Genomic DNA, 15,194 nt, shown 5'->3' with positions numbered 1-15,194 from the left:
ATAATAGTAGGGGACTTTAACACTCCCCTCACTGAAATGGACAGATCATCCAAGCAAAAGATCAACAAGGAAATAAAGGCCTTAAATGACACACTGGACCAGATGGACATCACAGATATATTCAGAACATTTCATCCCAAAGCAACAGAATACACATTCTTCTCTAGCGCACATGGAACATTCTCCAGAATAGATCACATCCTTGGTTCTAAATCAGGTCTTAACTGTTATCAAAAAATTGGGATCATTCCCTGCATATATTCAGACCACAATGCTCTGAAGCTAGAACTCAATCGCAAGAGGAAATTTGGAAAGAACCCAAATATATGGCGACTAAACAGCATCCTTCTAAAGAATGAATGGGTCAACCAGGAAATTAAAGAAGAATTGAAAAAATTCATGGAAACAAATGATAATGAAAACACAACGGTTCAAAATCTGTGGGACACAACAAAGGCAGTCCTGAGAGGAAAATATATAGCGGTACAAGCCTTTCTCAAGAAACAAGAAAGGTCTCAGGTACACAACCTAACCCTACACCTAAAGGAGCTGGAGAAAGAACAAGAAAGAAACCCTAAACCCAGCAGGAGAAGAGAAATCATAAAGATCAGAGCAGAAATCAATGAAATAGAAACCAAAAAAACAATAGAACAAATCAACGAAACTAGGAGCTGGTTCTTTGAAAGAATTAATAAGATTGATAAGCCCTTGGCCAGACTTATCAAAAAGAAAAGAGAAAGGACCCAAATAAATAAAATCATGAATGAAAGAGGAGAGATCACAACTAACACCAAAGAAATACAGACAATTATAAGAACATATTATGAGCAACTCTATGCCAACAAATTTGACAATCTGGAAGAAATGGATGCATTCCTAGAGACATATAAACTACCACAACTGAACCTGGAAGAAATAGAAAGCCTGAACAGACCCATAACCAGTAAGGAGATTGAAACAGTCATCAAAAATCTCCAAACAAACAAAAGCCCAGGGCCAGACAGCTTCCCGGGGGAATTCTACCAAACATTTAAAGAAGAACTAATTCCTATTCTCCTGAGACTGTTCCAAAAAATAGAAATGGAAGGAAAACTTCCAAACTCATTTTATGAGGCCAGCCTCACCTTGATCCCCAAACCAGACAAGGATCCCATCAAAAAAGAGAACTACAGACCAATATCCTTGATGAACACAGATGCAAAAATTCTCACCAAAATACTAGCCAATAGGATTCAACAGTACATTAAAAGGATTATTCACCACGACCAAGTGGGATTTATTCCAGGGCTGCAAGGTTGGTTCAACATCCGCAAATCAATCAATGTGATACAACACATTAATAAAAGAAAAAACAGGAACCATATGATACTCTCCATAGATGCTGAAAAAGCATTTGACAAAGTACAGCATCCCTTCCTGATCAAAACTCTTCAAAGTGTAGGGATAGAGGGCACATACCTCAATATTATCAAAGCCATCTATGAAAAACCCATCGCAAATATCATTCTCAATGGAGAAAAACTGAAAGCTTTTCCGCTAAGGTCAGGAACACGGCAGGGATGTCCGTTATCACCACTGCTATTCAACATAGTACTAGAAGTCCTAGCCTCAGCAATCAGACAACAAAAAGAAATTAAAGGCATCCAAATCGGCAAAGAAGAAGTCAAACTATCACTCTTCACAGATGATATGATACTCTATGTGGAAAACCCAAAAGACTCCACTCCAAAACTGCTAGAACTTGTACAGGAATTCAGTAATGTGTCAGGATATAAAATCAATGCACAGAAATCAGTCGCATTTCTCTACACCAACAATAAGACAGAAGAAAGAGAAATTAAGGAGTCCATCCCATTTACAATTGCACCCAAAACTATAAGATACCTAGGAATAAACCTAACCAAAGAGACTAAGAATCTATACACAGAAAACTATAAAGTACTCATGAAAGAAATTGAGGAAGACACAAAGAAATGGAAAAATGTTCCATGCTCCTGGATTGGAAGAATAAATATTGTGAAAATGTCTATGCTACCTAAAGCAATCTACACATTTAATGCAATTCCTATCAAAGTACCATCCATTTTTTTCAAAGAAATGGAACAAATAATCCTAAAATTTATATGGAACCAGAAAAGACCGCGAATAGCCAAAGGAATATTGAAAAAGAAAGCCAGAGTTGGTGGCATCACAATTCCGGACTTCAAGCTCTATTACAAAGCTGTCATCATCAAGACAGCATGGTACTGGCACAAAAACAGACACATAGATCAATGGAACAGAATAGAGAGCCCAGAAATAGACCCTCAACTCTATGGTCAACTAATCTTCGACAAAGCAGGAAAGAATGTCCAATGGAAAAAAGACAGCCTCTTCAATAAATGGTGTTGGGAAAATTGGACAGCCACATGCAGAAAAATGAAATTGGATCATTTCCTTACACCACACACGAAAATAGACTCAAAATGGTTGAAGGACCTCAATGTGAGAAAGGAATCCATCAAAATCCTTGAGGAGAACACAGGCAGCAACCTCTTCGACCTCAGCCGCAGCAACATCTTCCTAGGAACATCGCCAAAGGCAAGGGAAGCAAGGGCAAAAATGAACTATTGGGATTTTATCAAGATCAAAAGCTTTTGCACAGCAAAGGAAACAGTTAACAAAGCCAAAAGACAACTGACAGAATGGGAGAAGATATTTGCAAACGACATATCAGATAAAGGGCTAGTGTCCAGAATCTATAAAGAACTTAGCAGACTCAACACCCAAAGAACAAATAATCCCATCAAGAAATGGGCAGAAGACATGAACAGACATTTCTGCAAAGAAGACATCCAGATGGCCAACAGACACATGAAAAAGTGCTCCATATCCCTCGGCATCAGGGAAATACAAATCAAAACCACAATGAGATACCACCTCACACCAGTCAGAATGGCTAAAATTAACAAGTCAGGAAATGACAGATGCTGGCGAGGATGCGGAGAAAGGGGAACCCTCCTACACTGTTGGTGGGAATGCAGGCTGGTGCAACCACTCTGGAAAACAGCATGGAGGTTCCTCAAAATGTTGAAAATAGAACTACCCTATGACCCAGCAATTGCACTGCTGGGTATTTACCCTAAAGATACAAACATAGTGATCCGAAGGGGCACGTGCCCCCGAATGTTTATAGCAGCAATGTCTACAATAGCCAAACTATGGAAAGAACCTAGATGTCCATCAACAGACGAATGGATAAAGAAGATGTGGTATATATATACAATGGAATACTATGCAGCCATCAAAAGAAATGAAATCTTGCCATTTGCGACAACATGGATGGAACTAGAGGGTATCATGCTTAGCGAAATAAGTCAATCGGAGAAAGACAACTATCATATGATCTCCCTGATATGAGGGAGAGGAGATGCAACATGGGGGGTTAATGTGGTAGGAGAAGAGTAAATGAAGCAAGTTGGGATTGGGAGGGAGACAAACCATAAGTGACTCTTAATCTCACAAAACAAACTGAGGGTTGCTGGGCAGAGGGGGGTTGGGGGGGGGTTATGGACATTGGGTAGGGTATGTGCTATGGTGAGTGCTGTGAAGTTTGTAAACGTGGAGATTCACAGACCTGTACCCCTGGGGGGAAAAAAAATATATATATATATATATGTTTATAAAAAATAAAATTATAAAAAAAAAAAAAAAAGAATACCTTACCAAAGAATACAGTATGGTAGCAGGGGAGAAACATGTAACTTTACAGTGGAGAAGGCTACGAAGCACATCTCTGCCAGGTAATCAAGGTTTATATTATCAGTAATAAGTAATTAAGTCATAAGTGATATCAATAATTATTAGACAAACCTCATATGTAAGTTCCCTGCATATTGTGTTGAAAGCACATACCCTTCACAAGATGTGATTAGAATAGCATTTTACCCCATGGTCTTCTTCACAAAACCACATAACCTTGGTCTACTCATGCAAAATATATATCAGACAAATCCCATTTGAGGGACCTTTCACAGAATACCTGACTGGCACTCCAAATTGTTAAGGTCTTCGAAAACAAGGAAAATCTGTAAAAGTCATCAAAAAGCAAACAAACAAACAAAAAAAACTGAAGAGACCCGATGACTAAATGTAATGTAGCATCCCGACTTGAATCCTGGAACAGGAAAAGGACATCAGTGGTAAATAACTAGTAAAATACAAAGTCAGGAGTTTAACTCATAGCAATGTTGGTTTCTTTGTTTTGACAAATGTACCATGATGATTTAGGATAATAGTATAATAGGGGACACTGGGTAAAGTATATTTAGAACTCCACTATTTTTATAAATTTCCTGTTAAAAAAATCATTGCAAAAATTTTGTTGAAAGAGGATGGCTAAAATATACTTGACTGTGAAATGTGAAGGTACATACAAAACTATCAAAAGTAAAACTTCACAGAATATTGTAGCTGTGAGCCTTACCTGAGAAATTTACTAGAGGGAAAGAAAACCAAAAAACTTTAAGACAACTAAAATGAGAAGAGATAGCAAAATAAGGACAGGTGTTCAGCATTAAAAATTTACTTGTTTATATTATTTAGAAATTATGCTATGTATTTGAATATGTATATATAGGTACATATATATACATCCATATATATAAATAAGTATGTGTATGTATATGTATAAATATCTATATATATTTACATTTGTGTATATATATACATATATAATATATAAGCGTATATATATTATATATATATATATAATTCTGCTACCTCTGTCTATTGAAAGATCCTAGAAACAATAATTAACGTAGGAGAAATGAATGAGGCACTGAACAATGAGTGAGAAAAATGATCTTAAGCATCTTGTAGGTATTGGAGGAAGTCATCAAGAGGACAGGATCCCCAGTTGACCTGTGAATTGGATCTGTGCAAGGGAAGGCTTTTCACCCCCTCCCATCCTAAGGATGTAGGTCCCACCCCACTGTTCCCACAGTGGGAGCTGGCCTTGAGAGAGCAGTGCATTGAGGCCATCTGTTAGTATGTGTGAATAAACTCAGCTAAGGCCTCCACATAAACTTAATATTCTGGAAGGCAGGTGTAGAGACCTGCTCTCTCGTGGCTGCTGAAGACAAGCCTCCTATTTAAGTTTCCTGCCCGTTAAACTTGCCACCTACCAGATCTGGAGTGGTCTGCCTCTTCTGTCCCTGGCCTTAATTTGTGTGTGTATATGAGTAGGAAGAGCAGTTTCAGATTTAAATAACAATAGGAATCTGATCAACCCAAATCCTACAATGAAGTTACACCAGACTCTTCACAGTCTTTTATACAGGTCTCAGTCGTGTACACTGAGTACTTACCATTGCCCTCGCCTTTTCATAATTTTATTTCTTCAGAGCTTTTCTTCTCGATGCATGGAGGTTAATACCACCTTCTCAAGCTCCCCCCTCCTTGTTGAACCCAAGCAAACCAGAGCAGGAGCAGGTTCCCTGGCTTCTCGTTTGCCATAGCTCCTCTGAAAATCCATTTTCCTGGGCCATAGCCCCAGGAAAATCCAGACCGAAGGCACTGAGCAGCAGATGTGTCACCAAAGGGATTCCAGTAAAATTGCCATTTGTCTAGGCGGTGAAGAGAGTAAGAAGACCTAAGTGCTGAGTTTGTGAGAACTCAAAAGTGGTACCTGGGCCCAAATTTACCTCTCTACAGAGATAATGTTGAAGGGTATGGAAAGGAAGAAGCCTCGTTGAAGGAACAGGGACTGGGAAGCCATCTCTCTGCAGACTTCTTTCTGTGTGACCGCAGGACCCAGAAACCTGGATATTTACTCTAATGAAGTCAGCCAGGCCAATTTCCTCACTTCAGATCTTGTCAAAATGGGATGCTTATATCTCCTTAACAGCTTCTTTATCCCTGGAAGTCCTTCTCATGAGCTCCCCTTGCACACCCACCCGCCAAGTCCCAGTGTCTCCAGTTGCCACACAAGCCTGCTGCTTTCTTAAGTTGGCAGAGCCTGGGATCTGTGAGGAATCTGAGAAACCAAGCAGACGTCTTCTCAGAAGGGCTGTGTGCACTGTATGGCGGGCACACTCCTGCTCCATCCTGTTGGTACCTTCCCTGCCCCTCCCAAGTCCCACATCGAGTTTCCTTGGTGATGATAGAGCCAGAAACTAAGATCGTGAAACTGGCAGTGCTGCCTCTGCAACCAGACCTGTTCACACAAGACGACCTAGTGACATGGAGAAGCAGCACAGTAAAAGGAAGCCCCAAGTGAAGAGCGGAGGGACTTAGTGCGCAACAAGGCTAAGGTCAGTTTTTTCTCCCACTATCTGAAATACAGTTTCATCCTTTAAAAAAAAAAAAAAAAAAAAAAAAATCTCTGTTCAAACTTTCAGTAGCCTCTGTATTTCCTCATTCTAGTTGCTAGCTTCACTGAACTCTCCAAACCTCCCTTCCTCTCTACTCAAGGGCTTCCCCTACCACTGATCTCTTTCCTCCTGTTTTTCTAGATGGTTCCTTCATCAGATCATTTCCTACAAAAGGAAATGCTGAGGAGGTAATTTTTTTTTTAAATCTACTTTATTGAGATGTAATTTCCATATATTGAAATGCTTAGATCTTAAGGGATTAGTGAGTTGTCACAAATGCATTCACACATATAATTACCACCACAAGCAAGACTGCAGATTTCTCCATTAAGGCAAAGTTCCTCAATCTTCTGTTGAAATCAACTTTAAATTGTTAGTCCCAGTCAACAACTTACCTACTTTCTGTTACCATACAGTAGTCATGATTTCTCTAGAAAACTATATAAATGAAATCTTACAGTATGACCTCTTTTTCTCAGTAAAATATTTTTGAGATCCATCCATTTAATTGCATATATCAGTAGTTCATTAATTTTTACTGCCACGTAGTATTCCACTGTAGTAGGGATATACCATAATTTGTTTCACACACCATAATTTATCTGTCCCTTCACTTACTACTGCTGGTCATTTATGTTGCTTTTGCTTTTTTGTCTGTTATGAATACAGTTATTACTGTACAAGTGTGTTATGCCCTTTTGGATAAATACTTAGTAGAATTTCTGATATATATGCTTAGTGTATGAAAAATTTTAGAAAATAGTACCAAAATTTTTTCCACGTGATTGTACCATTTTGCATTCTTATCAACAATATGTGAAAGTTTGGGGTATGGATATATTTTGAGACTATTTCATGTCCCATTGGCCTATATTTCAATTCTTATGTTAATTCTACATTGTCTCCATCACTGAAGATTTATGGTAAATATTGAACTTAGTCAGAATAAGCCCATCAATATTAATATTTTTTCAAATGTTTTGGTCATTTTTTAAAAAGATTTTATTTATTTGAGAGAGAGAGAGAGAGTGAGCATGAGCAGGGAGACACTGGGAGAGCACTGGGAGAGGGAGAAGCAGGCTCCCTGTAAGCAGGGATCCTGATACGGGGCTGGATCCCAGGACCCCAGGATCATGATCTGAGCTGAAGGCAGACACTTAACTGACTGAGCCACCAGGTGCCCTTGTTTTGGCCATTTAAATGTATGTGTATTTCCTTTAAGGTCTAGAATCAATATGCCAAATTTCTACAAGAAAGTCCCCAGGACACTATTAGGGATTGTCATAAATAATAGGTCAACCTGAAGACAAATGGCACTTTTAACAATATTTAGTCTTGCAATAAGTAAACACGTTATTCCTCTATGTATTTACTTTTAATTTCCCTCAGCAGTGTTCTATAGAGCTATATGCATCTCTATTTTATCTAAAAAGTTGATCTTTTAACAATATCATAAATGTGATAGATGTTCATTAGTTTATAGATTTCTAATTGTTCATTAGTTTATAGAAATACAATAAACATTTTTATTGCTATATCTTGTATTTTGCTACTCATTATCATTTCAAGTAGTTTTTCCTAGATTCCTTTAGATTGTCTAAAAAGGAAATTATGAGGTCTGTGAACAAAGACAATTTTTCTTCTTACTTTTCAATACATGCTTTTATTCCTGTTTCTTCCTTTATCTCATTTTCAAGAGCCCCAGTAAAATTTTGAATAGAAATGTTGACTGTGAACATCATCCCTTTGTTCCCAGTTTTTAGGGAACATGCTGTGTTCTATATTTTCCATTCAATGCACTGTAAAATGAAAGTCTTTTAAGACTGAAGACATAGCTTTCTATTCTTAGTTTGTTGGAGATTTTGTTAGAACAGGTGTTGTTTATGCGTAATGAATTTTTACTTCTAGTAAAATAACTCTATACCCCTCTTTATTTCATTCACATGAATTAGATTGATATATGAATGTCTAAATGACCTTGCATATCTGAGCTTAATCTTTACTTGGCCATAATATGTTACTCTTTCTATATATATATTACAAAATATATATACATATAATGATATATATATAAGTGATACATATGATATATAAATGATGTACATTATATATGTAAAATACATATAAATTGAAATATAAATAAAACAAATAACTATTATATATTATATAAGATAAATACATTAATTATTTATAAATAAAGTATATATACATATAAAATAAATGTCTGTATACAAATAAAAATATATATGTTTTTCTAAATGTTTGGTACCATTCATCAGTGAAGATAGTTAGGCCTGCCTGACATTTTCTTTATTTTTTTTTTAATATTGATTTATTTGAGAGAGAGAGAGATCAGGGAGAGAGGCAGAGGGAGAGAGAGACTCTTAAGCAGACACCCTGCTGAGTGCAGAGCCCAACCAAGGCTCAGTCTCATGACCCTGAGATCATAACCGGAGCTAAAATCAATATGTCACTTAACTGACTGAGTCATCTGGGCACCCCAGCCTGGCATTTTCTTTATAAGAATTTCCTAACTATAAGTTCAGTTTCTTTATTAGATATAGGGTGTTCGAAATGAAATTTATCCTCTTAGTTTTGAGAATTTTGGTAGTTTTTAATCATTGAAGGAATTTTTCAATTTCATTTACATTATTGGAATTGATCAGCATTAGGTTGTTAATAGTATTTTCTGTTATGGTTTTAACCACTGAGCCAGCCAGGCACCCCACTATTACAGTTTTAAAATCTGAGCATCATTACAGTTATCTCCACTTGTATTTTTTATGTTGATAATTTGTCTTCTCTCCTCTTGGTTTGTGCATTTAGAATTTTACTGATTTTACTGTTACCTTTTGATTTAATTGCTTATCTTTATTTTATTTTTGCTCTTTATATTTACTGTTTATACTTAATTTGGGTTTATCTTGCTTTTTTGTGAGAGTTTTTTAGATGACTTTATTTACTGTGCTTCTGATATAAGCATGTGATGCTATGGACTGCTCTTAAAGTGTTTCATTAGCTGCATCCCACACATGGGATGTGCTACGCTTTCATTTTCATCTAAGTGAAAATATTTTCTATTTCCCCTATGACGACTTATTTTCCCATGGTTTATTTGGAAGTGGGCGGTTTAATTTTCAAGTACTCTTATGTTTTCTAGATATTGTTCTGTTTTCAGTTTTTTACTTAATTCAGCTTTATTCATAGAATAGACTTTTAAATGTCCTGATACTTGTTTTATAGCCTAGAAATGGTCTGTTTTGATGAATGTCCCATGCGCACTTGAGATAATGTATTCTCTTGTGCAGAGTGTCCTATAAATGTCAATTAGGTCAAGTTTGTTGATTTGTTATTCCAGGTTTCTGTATCCTTACTGATTATCAGATTGCTTTTTCTATGAATTACAGAAAGAGCATATTTGAATTCACTACTTGCAGTCATGAATTTGACTAGTTCTTTCAACCTTGTGACCTTTTTTGCTTCACCTCTTTCAGAGCTCTGTAATAAGACACATACATTTAGGAGTATTATGTCAGTGCCCCTCTTTATTTCTAATTACATTGCTTTTCTGAAGTCTGCCTTGCCAGATATTAATATAACCACTTCACTTCTTTTTCAGTTGAACAGTGTTTCTTTACATCAAATGAATGATATAATGGTATATGATGTAATCATATCAAATGGCATCTATTTCTATCTTTGTACATTTAACTTATGCATGTATTTATATTTGAAGAGGTTTTCTTCAAAATGGCTTATCACGTTGACATCTTGCTTTTTTATCCATACTGACAATCTGGCTTTTAATTTGATTATTTAGATTAGTGCTGTCCAAAAGAGATGTAATGCAAGCCTCAAATGCAGGAACAGAAATTTAAAACTTTTCAAGCGGTATTAAAGAGACAAAAAAAATAAGTGCAATAATTTTAATAAAAATCTTATTTTAAGCAAAGAAATCAAGGCAATAAATACTTATCAATCTGTAATTACTTTGAATGTAAGTGGACTAAATGCTCCAACCAAAAGACACAGAGCGGTGGAATGGATAAAAAAAACAAGACCTATCTGTATGCTGCCTGCAAAAGACTCATTTTAGATCTAAAGACACCTGCAGATTGAAAGTGAAAGGATGGAGTACCATCTATCATGCAAAAGAGAGCTGGAGTAGCAATACTTATATCAGACAAAATAGACTTTAAAACAAAGACTGTAACAAGAGACAGAGGAGCGCATTATATAATAATAAAGGGGACAATGCAACAACAACAACAACAACAACAAAATATATATATATATATTAAGCATATAATCCCTATAAATTTATTGGGTTATTTTCATTATTTTCATTACTAAGTCCTCAAAATCCGGTGTATATCTTATGATTTATAAAACACCAGTATTTTACAATTAAGACTAGCCATATTTCAAATACTCCATAGTCAGACTTGTCTAGTGACTACTATATTGGAAAGCACAGATTTAAACTATGCTTATTTAAAGAAACTGTTTATAGCATTGGATTGAAAGCTGCCTTTTGCTACTTGTTTTCTGTTTGTACCTTCTCTTGTTTTCTCATTTCTCTTTCCATATATTCCTTTATTTACTGAGCATTTTTGATGATTCACTTTTATCTTTGCTTTTGGCCTATTAGTTAAACTTTTTTTTTTTTTTAATTGGTGCTCTAGGGTTTACAGTTATGGAAAAAAAAAAAAGAAAAAAACATAGCAAGCCTCAGACCAGTGTCCTTAGAATGGCATGCTTGCAAGGTTTGCCCTTGGTTACCATCTGGGAACTTGGATGTCAGGAAGATTTTCATCTGATAAGAGTAGCTCACTGTGCATAATCCCTATGTACAAATAAAAACAGTTTACATTGAAGACCTGATTTCCTCCTGGGAGTGTAGAGTTTTGGAATAGTAGAGATAGAGGGTGCCTATGTAATCATCCTCCAATACAAACCTTAAGCACTTAGCCTCTAATGAGCTTTCCTGGTAGACAGCATTTCACATGTGTTTTCACAATTTGTTGCTAGAGGAATTAAATGGCAATCTTTGTGATTCCACTGGGAGAAGACTCTTCGAAGCTGCCAGCTTGTTTCCTCTAGACTTCATCCCATGTGACTTTTCCCTTTGATTTAGCATTCAATCTTTTTTATTATCATGAGTCTTAGCTGCAAAATTGACCATATGCTGAGTCTAGGAGTCCTTCTAGTGAATCTTGAAACTTGAGGTGATCTTGAGGACCTCTGACAACAATATACATCTATAATGTATAATAGCCCAGTGTTCTGTGATATTATATCACTGTATAATAGAATAAGCATATTGAAACAACATACTTCACTTTTCTCCACCCAATCCTTTATCCTGTTTTTTTTGTAACTTTTACTTTTATGGATATTATTAAACCTTATAATACATTGTTACTGTTTTTGCCTTTTTAATTGGCCACTCTCCAGCATGACCTTGGTTGGTTTGAAAAAAAAAACCAACAACCTAGCAGTAATTAAATGATTAGTTTTCACTCTCCTCTACATACAGAAGGTAGTAGTCTAGAAAAAGAAACATCTAAAATAGTATATTATAAGCCTCCTATCACCATCCATCCCACTCCTCTTTCTTCCACTGAGTCCTTATATTTATCGCTCCTAAAACAGCTCTTTATAACACCTAAAGATATTTTACAGAAAAATACAAGTATGCAATGCTCTTTAGACCATATCTACTGTTTTGTTTTCTTTTTTCTTTTATTGGGTTATAATTGACAACTGAAATCATATATACTTAAAGTGTACAATATGATGATTTGATATATGTATACATTGTGAAATGATCACCATAATCGAGTTAATTAACATCTATTCGTTACCTCACTTAGTTACCTTTTGGAAGGAGTTGAGAACTTTAAGATTCACTCTCTTAGCAAATTTCAAATATATATTACTATAACTCTAGTCACTATACTGTACATTAGATCTATTTATTTCTAATTAATTTACTTAACATCCATGGAAATACTTCTGGAAGATTATAATTTTCCTAACATTGTATGTAGATTTATAGTCCACTTGTTGAAAAGATGGTACACTTATTTCACATAATTTTCTAAGAATTCCACGCACCTAATAATAGAAAGTGCTGATTTTTGAGTAACTCAGTTATTAATCAATATTTATAAATAGATCTGTACTTAGGCCAGAGTATCAAAGTAAACCAGGTGTTCTTTCTTTTAAGGTAAGCCTATACAAGATGCCAGTTTATAATAATAATTTAAAAAATTTGCTTCAGGCTCATGAGATTAAAGAAAGCAAATTTGAGTGAATAATCTCAGTGTTTCAGGTCAAGCTAATATTGCTATACATCTATTTTAACTGCAGGGCAAGACCTACCAAGAGGATTAGGAGCGCATGACCTACTCTCAGTTACATTGATCTGAAACAATGGTGGCATTTTTTTCTCTAGCCTTTCCAGAAGGATATATATTAGGATGGAATTTAATTCTTCAAGAGAACATATTTATTTTATGCTTGAAGCCACATCTTTATTAATAAAATTTTAGGGTGAGGCTCTGAATCATAGTGAGATACTATAAGAAAATATTCTTTGCCTCACCGAGAAAATTTAATGAGCTTGTGTTATGTCCCAAACATTCTGGAACTATAGTAGTGAAAAAGAGTTAAGTTCTCTATCTGTTGAGAAACAGACAACTTTATTTTTTTCTTTTTTAAGAAATTAATTTATTTTTAAATTTTTACCTTTTTAAATTTGTATATAAATTCAACTAATTAATACATAATGTATTATTGATTCCAGAGATGGAGGTCAGTGATTCATCAGTCTTATATAACACCCAGTGCTCATTCCATCACGTGCCCTCCTTCATGTCCATCACCCAGTTATCCCATCATCCCCCCACGCCGTCCCCTCTAGCAACCCTCAGTTTGTTTCCTATGCTTAGGACTCTCTTATGATTTGTCTCCCTCTCTAATTTCATCTTATTTTTTTCCTCTCTTCCCCTGTGATCTTCTGTTTTGTTTCTTAAATTCCACATATCAGTGACATCATATGATAAGTATCTTTAAAATAAAATCCTGCTTTGTAAGAAATATAATTTATACTGGAAAATAATCACTTTGGGTAACAGTAAATATGAGTTTGGTTAGGAAATGCTTGATACAATTTTAAAGTTAAGAATTCAATGTAATTCAATATGCAAAGACCCTGAGATAGAGAGATAGATAGATAAAAAAATATGTCTACTTTATTCTTTCTCAAGCATCCTCAAAATGTATTAATTTTCAAATGCTACAATAACAAACTACCATAAGCAGCTTAAAACTGATATTTATTATTTTACAGTTTGTAGGCCAGAAGTCTGACATGTTCTCATGGGCTAAAATCAAAATCAATAAGATTGTCTTCCTTTCTGGAGGTTCTTAGTTACAGATCTGTGCCCTTCATTAAGTTAGTTGGCCCAGTTCAGTTCCAGGCTATTAGAGGACAGAAGGCCTGTATCCTTGCTGACTGTCTGTTTAGACCATTCCTAGCTTCTAAAGGTCATCTGTATTCCTTGGCTCTTTCCTCTCCTCCATCTTCAAAGCCAATAAAGGAAGATAAAGTCTCTCTCACATTTCAATCTCTGCTACCTCTTCTATCATCTTTCTTACTCCACCCTGAAATAATCCTCCAATTTTAAAGACTCTTGTGAATAGATTGGGTCCATCTGGATTATCCAGGGTAATCACCTTATCTCGAGGCCCAGTTACCTTAATCACATGTGAAAAATCCCTTTTATCATTTAAAAGACCATATTCACAGATCCTAGGGATTAAGGTGTGAATATCTTTGGAGGACCGTTATTCCAGCTATCATAATAACCCCCCCCACAAAAAAAAAACAACAAAGAAACCCTTCAAGTTTAGTCAACAATGGAAGAAAATCCATATTCCATGCAATGGAATTTTCAAGATATAACATTAACTGAACAAGGGTTTAATGGCCCTTAGCATGAAAGCAGAAATGTAATCATTTAAAAATGCTAGTTCATGCCACTATAAAACTGTGTAACTAATAAATGCATACAACATCTAAAATTTTCTTAGCAAGTGTGAGAGCAAACTGGCTCTATTAGAAGTATATGGGATTTCCATTAAGAATTTGAAATGGGATTTAGGGCTTTTAGGAAGATCAGTTCTCTGATAGATGACTAGTAGGTTTAGAAATCTATGATTCCCATAATCATTGCATGAATGTTGTTGGAAGAAAAAGTCAAGAAGTGCAATACTATAGTTTTCTCTCAAGCAAATAAATAAAACCTGGACTACAGAGCATCATCATGAAGGAAATGATATTTTTACTGTTGGTGATAATAGCAGATGGTTTCATAACATCTGAGACTGTGCTCAGTGTTGTGCCATATCCCAGAAATGTGGTGAAGTGCTAGGACTTCGAGAGAATCAAGCTTATAGATAATTTCACTTGAGAAACAGGAACTGTCAATGATCCTTTAAACTCAGTCTTCAATATGGTTGACAGGATTGGAAATGCCTGCTGTTAGAAATTGTTGATGCTTTAATAAAATTAGGCTGGAGTCTCTAATAAATAAGTTACCAGTTTAACCCCCTTCCTGTGCTAGCTGCCAAAAAGCATAAAAAAGTGAATTAATCAGCAATCTTGCTTTTAAATCTTAGAGATCGAAGACACATACAAATATAATATAGAGTAAAGCATGTGAACCTGTCAAGGAGGGGTAGAAACTGATCTATAGATTCAGAGGACCGCATGATTTACTTCCATAAAATGGAATAATAGGAGGTAAGGAAGGTTTTTGGCACAGAGTATTT

This window comes from Lontra canadensis, unplaced genomic scaffold, assembly GCF_010015895.1.
Source record: "Lontra canadensis isolate GAN:19392208 unplaced genomic scaffold, GSC_riverotter_1.0 scaffold74, whole genome shotgun sequence".
Lineage (NCBI taxonomy): Eukaryota > Metazoa > Chordata > Mammalia > Carnivora > Mustelidae > Lontra > Lontra canadensis.
The sequence above is the reverse complement of the archived record's forward strand: the minus strand, read 5'-3'. Positions refer to the sequence as shown.